This window comes from Apium graveolens, chromosome 2, assembly GCF_009905375.1.
Source record: "Apium graveolens cultivar Ventura chromosome 2, ASM990537v1, whole genome shotgun sequence".
In the NCBI taxonomy this organism is placed as follows: domain Eukaryota; kingdom Viridiplantae; phylum Streptophyta; class Magnoliopsida; order Apiales; family Apiaceae; genus Apium; species Apium graveolens.
The window spans coordinates 48,434,415-48,442,070 of record NC_133648.1 but is presented as its reverse complement, the minus strand read 5'-3'; the positions used below and the strand labels follow the sequence as shown (position 1 = coordinate 48,442,070).

The 7,656-nt window shown below is 32.5% G+C and overlaps 1 long non-coding RNA gene across 1 annotated transcript; it reads right to left on the bottom strand.

The window, feature by feature from the left end:
* Positions 1 to 3,738: 3,738 nt before the first annotated feature.
* Positions 3,739 to 6,999, bottom strand: LOC141705926 (uncharacterized). The gene is made up of 7 exons (XR_012568533.1): positions 6,709 to 6,999; positions 5,518 to 5,689; positions 5,291 to 5,352; positions 5,005 to 5,216; positions 4,858 to 4,921; positions 4,486 to 4,558; positions 3,739 to 3,919 (listed from the first exon to the last, which is right to left on the bottom strand). It is a non-coding gene; the product is annotated as an uncharacterized LOC141705926 (long non-coding RNA).
* Positions 7,000 to 7,656: the final 657 nt, after the last annotated feature.

Sequence of the window (7,656 nt, the reverse complement as noted above, 5' to 3'; positions counted from 1 at the left end):
ATCTAGTTTTTTTTAATCTTTTTCACTATCCTCCTCTTCCACTTGTTCATTTTTGGTTTCTTGTTTGGTTCTTGCTCTGGAAATTGATCATGACTTTCTTATTTTTTAGTTTCTTCAAATTCCATTTTCTCTTCAATATTCTTTTGAATATTGTGTTTTGTCTGTTTACAAAATTTAATAATTCAAGAACTAGAAATTACTATCTAAAATTTAAATTGGACCTTAATTTAATAGTTGTTAATTTTTTGGGGTTCACCAATTCCTTAAATAAGTTTTAAAAATATTTAGCTCTTTCTAATAATCAGAAATTAGTTGATAAACATTCCATTTATTTAGCATTTGTGGTGTAGGGTTTAGGGCCTCTAGAGCCTAAAACATAACTTAGTCTATGGTTTAGGACCTTTAGGCCCTAAATCCTGGAAACCCAGAACATATAAATAGTGATTTATATGTCCCATATAGTGAATACTATGTGTAATTTGGTGATTACTATGTACGGTTTAGTGATTCTCGTCATATGATTTAGTGATTGAAGAGTATATCAATATGAATACCATACTCACAGAAACGCTTTATTCCCCCCTTTGTAATTTCTTTGTCTGCTCTCAAACCTTCTTCTGTGTTTTATTTATTTATTTATTTGGGCTTACTAAAACCACAACTTTTGGCAGTTCAGTCCCATTTCCTGATGCCCGCTGCATTGGACGCATCATTTTCATGTGAAGCTCCCTCTGTATCAGTTTTGTCAATTCCTGATTGAGAAGAGCTTCTATTTGGAGAATGTTCACCAAATTGATCTTGATGCTCAGTTGAATGATCACTTCTTGATGAGCTTTTAGTTGTTATATTAGAAGAATTTCCAATTGATCAAGTATTTCCTTATTCATCAGTATCATCAGGATTTAATTCACTAGAGTTGTGAATAACTTGATGTTTCTCCTCCTCAACATATACATCTTCAATAATCAACTCTAGATCAGGGTCAGTATCATCATCAAGATCGGACTCACTGCCAGGATTTGACTTATTTTCAGGATTTGACTATCATCAGGATTTGATAAGTCATCGGGATTTAGATATTTTCCAGACTTGAGCTTTTTGTTGGCAAATACAAGTTCTTCATGAGTGTCTTATTCGATTGTAGGATCTTATCATCAAAAGAAACCTGGATTGATATAACAATTGTTCTAGTTCTCAGATTGAAAACTTTATAGGCTTTTAATGGAGGATATGCAACAAAAATACCTTCATCGGCTTTTATGTCAAATTTTCCAAGCATTTTTGGATGTGTCTTAAGAACAAAACAGTTGCATCCAAATATATGGAGATGTTTTAAGCTTGGCTTCTTTTCCTTAATCATTTGATAAGGAGTTAGTCCATGCCCATTGATCATAGTTAGATTCTGAGTATAACAGGCAGTGTTGACAGCTTTAGCCCAAAAGTATGTTGGTAGATTATCTTCCAAAAACATAGTCCTTCCAGCTTCAATTAGTGTTATATTCTTCCTTTCCACAACTCCATTTTGTTGAGGTATGCCAGGAGCTGAAAATTATGGAGAGATTCCCTTATATCCGCATAACTCATCTATCTTGCTATTTTTAAACTCAGACTTGTTATCATTTCTCAGAATTTGCACTTTGTACTTTGAACCACTTTCAATCAGGCTCAAATGATCCAAAAGAATATTTGCAGTTTCATCCTTACTGTGCAAGAAAAATACCCATGTAAATCTAGTATATTCATTAACAACAACTAGAGTGTACCTTTTCTTGTTGATTGACGTGACATTCACATGGCCAATGAGATCTAGATGTAGCAATTGATATGGCTTTTTGATGGATGATTCTAACTTGCTTTTGAATGAGGTCCTTCTTTGTTTGGCTAGTTGACATGCATCACACAAACCATCAGGGGAGTAAAACATGTTTAATAGACCTCTCACCAAATATTTCTTCATAAATTGATTAAGATTATTGAAGTTGAGGTGAGAAAGCTTTTTGTGCCACTTCCAACTTTCATCTCCTGATGCTTTGCTTATCAAACAAGTTTCAGATCCATCAGTATTTGAATGAAGTTTGGCTTCATAAATGTTTCCATGCCTATATCCTTTGAAAATAACTTTCTTTGTGACTTTATGAACTACTTTAAAGTGCGTATCATATAACACAACATAGTATACTCAGTCAGTAATTTGACTGGTGCTCGGCATATTGTGCTTCAGTTCTTCTACCAGAGCTACATTCGAGATAATGACATTTCCAATGATTATATTTCCATATCCCAGTATTTTTCCTATATTTCCATCAACATAGGAAACCATTGAGCCAACCTTATCCTCATATTATAACAACAGGGATTTATTTCCAGTCAGATGTACTGAACGACCACTATTAAGTACAAGCACACTCTTCTTATTTCACTGTAATCAGAAATTTAGAAATCAGTTAGCATATTTAAGAACCCACACTTGTTGGGTCCTTTTTGACGTCTTATGTATTTTTGCAGCATAAGACTTCCTGTCAGGAATTGACCCATCATGATATGCCCTATTAGGAATTTCTCCATCAGGATTTGATCCATCACGATTTTTCTTAACAGTTTTAACTATATAAGATGCATGCACATTCAATTTAACAGTTCTATTTGAAATAGCAATTTTATTTAATTTTGGTAAAGGATCATAATTGTTGTGATACAAGCTATGATATTCTTTATATGTGTAAATAGAGTGTCAAATGCCACTACAGTGAAAATGAGGATTCTGTGGTTTGTAAAATACTGATCTACCACTAATATTAGACTCAGTAATCTTAGTGGCTTTCTCTTTAAAGATACTGCAATCAATAGCAATATGATAAGTATTACTAAAGTTAAAACAAGCTTTTCTAGGAGCATCAGGAATGTACTTATAATTTTTTGCTTTATTTATTCCATGTTTTCCATTTCTACCTCTTTTTGTACTAGATTTGTGAGTCCTAGCAGTCACTTCACAAATTTCATTTTCTAGTTGATTTTTAGAGAGAAGGCCTATATTTTTATCCGTCTTTTCCTTGACTCTAAATTTAAATTTCTTTTTATCAGGATTTTTAGAGGTAGACCCTACTTCATAAACTGACTTTATTCCATTTTCATCAGTACTGACAAATTTAACAAGTGTTGTGTTATTAATAACTTTATTGATATTCCTATCCATAAATTTATCACTACACCATATATGGCCTCTAGCAACACCAAAAAAAAGTGTAAAAATGGCCAAAAAGTGTTACCTAAAGCAAAAAATTGGCCTATAGTTACAGTTTTTGAAAATTTGATGATGTTAGTTTTGCAGGGGTCTATAGTAATACTTTTAGAACCTTTAGTAACATAGGTAAAAGTGTAACAAAAAACCCCATATGGTTACCGTTTGAGTATCTATGGTAACACCAAAGAGGTGTAACCACAATTCTATTACAACACCCTTAAACGTTTAGTAACACCAAAAAACATGTTACAATAAACTCTTTTGGAACATTATTTTTTCTATTGTAACACAATACTGTAAAACAATTAATTTTTTTTGGTTACATATTTATCGCTTATTGTAACACCTTTTTTTATAAACACTCTAGTCTTGTCTCTAGTGTAACACTCTTGTATACATTATAATATTTTTTATTATTTTCCCAACATAAAAATTTCATTTGATGACATTTTACGACCTTCAAATCTTAAATACATATTTACCTTAATACCGTTACTCAAAGTTCAAATTCAACAAATACAAAGTTCCAACTCAACAAAAATAAAACAGCTTTGGATGCAGGTTCTTCTTAAGAAATAGACTTTGAGAATTTACTCCTATTTGTAACTTTCACGCGGACATTTAAAGGTTTCCAAATATCAGCTTTCCCCTCCCTTGTGCTAGCTCCATCATCTGTTCCTATATAATATTTATACATAATACATAAAATGTTAAAAAAGAACAAGAGAAAAGCATGTGTGCTAACACTTTTAGAGCTCGAAAAAGTATAATTTTATTACAAAAAGTTTTTGCTGAAAGAATTAATAACAATTTTTATACAAAATTGTGAGGTACAAGTTGATAAGATTGTAAAAAGAAGAAGCTGTAAATAATTAATAAATGGTTTATAGTCTAAACATATGTCTACTATTCAATACACGACATACTTAGGTGCTAAATCTGTTCTAAAACTTCAAACTTATGCAATTTTTTAATATTTTTTGGTCAAGTATTTAAACCATAATGCTACATCACTTTCAATTTCTCTAAGCTATTCTATAATTCATCCTCCGCAGCCTACAAGATCATATACCAACAAACTAAAAAATTCATCCTGCTCAGATTGAATTAAAAAAAAAAAATATTAGTCATATTTATCCCAAGTGATTCATGCATCGACAAAGGAGATAAGGGTGTGGAACTGATCCTTTTTCATGTGAAAATAATAAAAATGTGAAAAAAAATATACGAAGAGAAGAGCATACCAGCCTCAAGAAATCTCCATGTTTCTTCTCCTCTGCTTTGATAGCTCTATCGAGAATACCACCTGGTGTAGCACTGATGACATATTTTATAGGAAATGCATATTTAGTATGATTTGAAACATATGTGTGTGTGTGTTTGGGCGAAAAATTTCACTACTTTTAGTATACTTAATATCATATCTACTATATAGTAAACAAGAAATCCTGATTTTTTTGTTTAAATGACTTTATAATGATATTGATCACCGATCTCAACCAAGGATAACCAAAATAACATTACCAAGTTTTTGAACTAATTGAGTATCCATGTTCAACTTGTATGTACTAGAAGTTTGAGCAAATCTTGGTTATAATCTTACGATATCTACCTACCTGTGGCCTATGACAAATCTCATTATAATTCCCTTTTTATCTTCAAGCTTCTTTAGTTTATCACCTGCATCAAATAATTAAGAAAAAAAGTTGAAGAAACAAATATTGTCATAAAAGAAATATGCACTCAAAAGGGATTTACTTAACCTGGTTACATCCATGTTCCACGAATAGAGTCTCTTCTCTTTTTACTACTGAAAGCTGTGTTAATACCAATAACCATCAAATACTTTCTTCTCTTTGTCGATTCAACTACACCCACATCGTCAGAAATTGGTGTGCTTCTGAGTATAGAATCTTGCACGACCCTTCCTGCAGGTAACTCTATTTCCAAATCAGATATTACTTTATCTTAAGACCTGCACAAACGCATTTATGGCATGAAAATATGAACGTAACTGCTTTTTATTATTTTACCAGGAAAAAACCTTACTGTACAGTCTGATGTGTTTTCAAAACTTCCCCGTAAAATTCCTTAGATTCCTTTGCCTTATCCTGATCCAAATAGAAGGATTAGATAGTGACTGAAGTAGCTGAGGAAATTCTGATTAATCAACTGAATAGACAAAGCAAAAAGAAGAAGAGACTATCCCGATATTCAAAGTGCATCATGTTTTTTAGTATGTATAGAGTTCTTCTTTGTAATTTTAAGGCACTTACCATTCTTGAATGGCAATCCCCTGTAGCTAACTTTAGCTTTTCATCTTCGGACCTAGTTGACCTTGATATTCCTTTAATTTCTGGAACTGCCCACATTCTACCAACAACTATAAGTCCCATAACATAGATTTTGTGCACATGCCTCGCATACATGAGCTTCCACCGATCCCAACTGATATTAAGTCATGTAACAGTAGCATATGAGAAACTAAAAATCCAAAAAAGTTTCAATTCATATCATTCATCATATGAGAAAAATAGCAATCACATATTACTTAAGCACAAGTTTCTTAGCAGTTTCATTGATATCTCCAAACACATATTGTGCCTAGTTTTCTATAGCTAGTGGCATATTCCAACTTTCCTTGATGACATACCCCATTCTTTTGACAAGGGGTATAGATATTTATAAAAGTGAGACTGAGTTATATAAAGAAGAAAATCATGTAATGTGATTAGTACAAAACCCAAGTAGTTACCGCGAAACTTTTAAGCACATTAAGTAGATTATCATTTGCCATAACAATAGGTTATAATGTGAGATTATAAGTTCTTACAATATTGGCTCAAGTTTATTATACTCAGCTGAGACCATGAAGTACTTAGTGTTGAAAAGCTGAACTCATTTCTCCGCAGTCTCTTTATTGTCTCTATACCCAACTATTGCTTCTCTAAATTTCTTGATAGAAATCTGCATAGCCAGCATTCCATAGCTAATTAATCTACATTTTCAATAGCTTCGTCTAAATACTCAAACAAAACATTGGTAATAAAAAAATAAGGTTCACATTACTTCATCAGCAATATTGGCCCCCATAAACACATAACAGTTAATCCTCTATAAACTAATGCAGGGTAACAAATACTAACATGGTTGCATCTTTCACCGCATAATTACCCCAAAACTAGTTTACCAACAGTCTTATTATCTACTTAAACATATACGCTCACAATTAATGATATATTTCAATCGTAGTACTAAATCAGTACCTACATTTTCAAGGTCTGGAACTGCAAGAATATTTTGGCTAAATCAACATAAGATTCTAAAGAGGTATTCTTATAATAATATTAAAAAATAGTTACATCACAAAAATCATGCATTAAACACAATAATAGATATAGAATCAAACAATTATAGAAAATAAATACAAACTTTGGAAAGTTAGATAAATTAAGAAAGCAACAAACCATGAAAAGATTCGAACTTTAAAGTGTGGGAAACAATAAGTTTAGCAGCCACATTCCCCAATTGTCAGTCCCAACAACATTAACTCTTGATTTTGTGGGCATTTCAATTTGGGAAGCAACGGCTTCAGTAAGAGCCATGAAAATTTAGAGAGGGAGAGGGGGAGAGAGAGAGAGAGGAACCCACATCAAAACGAGAAACATTCGACGATCCAATCATGATTGAAAACCCCAATTACTCAAATAACAAACCCGACTGAGAAAAGCTCGATTGAAAAGAAAGCCCTAATTACTCAAACCCTAAACCCTATACCGGACTGAGAAAAGCCCCAATTTTCAAACCCTAATTCACCTCAAGCCCAGCTCAAACATAACAATTATAACCCAACTGAGAAGACTCTGATTAGGTTTGAACCCTAATTCATTTTCTGCAATAGCTCTCAACCAACTGTTTTAAGAGAGTGTTTGTGTATGTTTTTTAGATGTGTTTCTGATATTTAGGACAAAATAAATAAGCGGGGTATTAGTTAAATTTGGGCCACCCAAAAAATTGGTCCAAAAAATAACCGCCTAAATGTTATCCATAGAGAAAAAAAGAACAGCCTAAAATTTCAGTTCTATGGTAACACATTTTTTGATATCAATGCTAACATTTTTTTATGTTACAATAGCAATGTCCTCCTGCCTATGGTAACACTTTCTAATCTCTACTACAACGTTAAAAAAATATGTTAGCTTAGATCAATTTTGGGGGTGTATGGTAACATTTTTGCTTTTAACACCAAAAAAAGTGTTAGGAGAGGCCATATATGGTGTAGTGACATATTCTGGAAAGTTGGGGTCTTCAAAACCAGGAGGCTGACTGACATAGACTTCCTCCTTCAAATCTTTATTCAGAAAGGCACTTTTGACATCCACTTGATAGACTTTGAAATTGGCATGGGCTGCATA